General features: G+C 41.4%; 1 non-coding gene across 1 annotated transcript; it reads left to right on the top strand.

Moving 5' to 3' along the window:
* The first annotated feature begins 459 nt into the window (after window positions 1–459).
* Window positions 460–555, top strand: trnai-uau. Its single transcript has 2 exons — window positions 460–497; window positions 520–555. It is a non-coding gene; the product is annotated as a tRNA-Ile (tRNA).
* The last annotated feature ends 347 nt before the right edge of the window (window positions 556–902 follow it).

Genomic DNA, 902 nt, shown 5'->3' with positions numbered 1-902 from the left:
CGGAACCACGACATGATCAGGGCAACACGTAACCAACTGTAAAAAGGGAAATGAGTGCAGTGTCAGAGTTCATGGCGGGATACACCAGATACATGGTGAAGTTAATTCCCCACAACAGGAACTCTTCCCAAACAGCAGACTGTGGTGAGACAACTCAGAGTGAAGTGAACCTTTGGAATTCGGTGCCCCAGAAACTGTGGAGGTCAGTCATTGCGTCTGTTCAAGAATGTGATTGACAGATTTCTACAGACTGAAAACATCAAAGGCTCCGGGAACAGTGGAGGAAAATGCTGAAAATGTATATTCCAAAAATCAATCCATTTTAGCACTCTGTAGTTTAGCAATTTCCTCAAAAAAGTTATGAACAACTGGGGAAAACGATCATATGATCCCAGTTCACAGCCGATTTGCCAACCGTTAAGGGTTAATTGGAAATATTATGGCCTTTGCTTGCCCCTTGCTCCAGTGGCGCAATCGGTTAGCACGTGGTACTTATATAACAGTATAGAGACATGTGCAATGCCGAGGCTATGAGTTCAAGCCTCACCTGGAGCAGTTTTAGTTTGTCGTGGTGCAAGACGGTAAGGAGGTAAAGCAAAGTTTATGTGAAACTGCCAGTTTCTGAGGATTGGGAAATGTCTCAACGGATATTCAAAATGTGAAGAAATGTGTGCGGAGTGATAACAGAAGGTAATTTTTATTCAGTTCGGAGACTTTTCTCATATGGCTGACTCCACTCAGTTAAATTGCGGGAAAAAGCTGTTTAACTTGTTTCAATTTATTCAATTTGCTGCAAACTCGCACAGGACATTGCAACAATCAAAAAGGAATTAGATTTATGTCTTTCAACCGTGCGAATGTTACATTCAACTTTGGTCAGAAATTTTATCAGATTACAATAA

This window comes from Rhincodon typus, unplaced genomic scaffold (genome assembly GCF_021869965.1).
Source record: "Rhincodon typus isolate 14 unplaced genomic scaffold, sRhiTyp1.1 hic_rhity00007814, whole genome shotgun sequence".
NCBI lineage: Eukaryota > Metazoa > Chordata > Chondrichthyes > Orectolobiformes > Rhincodontidae > Rhincodon > Rhincodon typus.
This window is presented reverse-complemented; position numbering and strand designations above follow the sequence as displayed.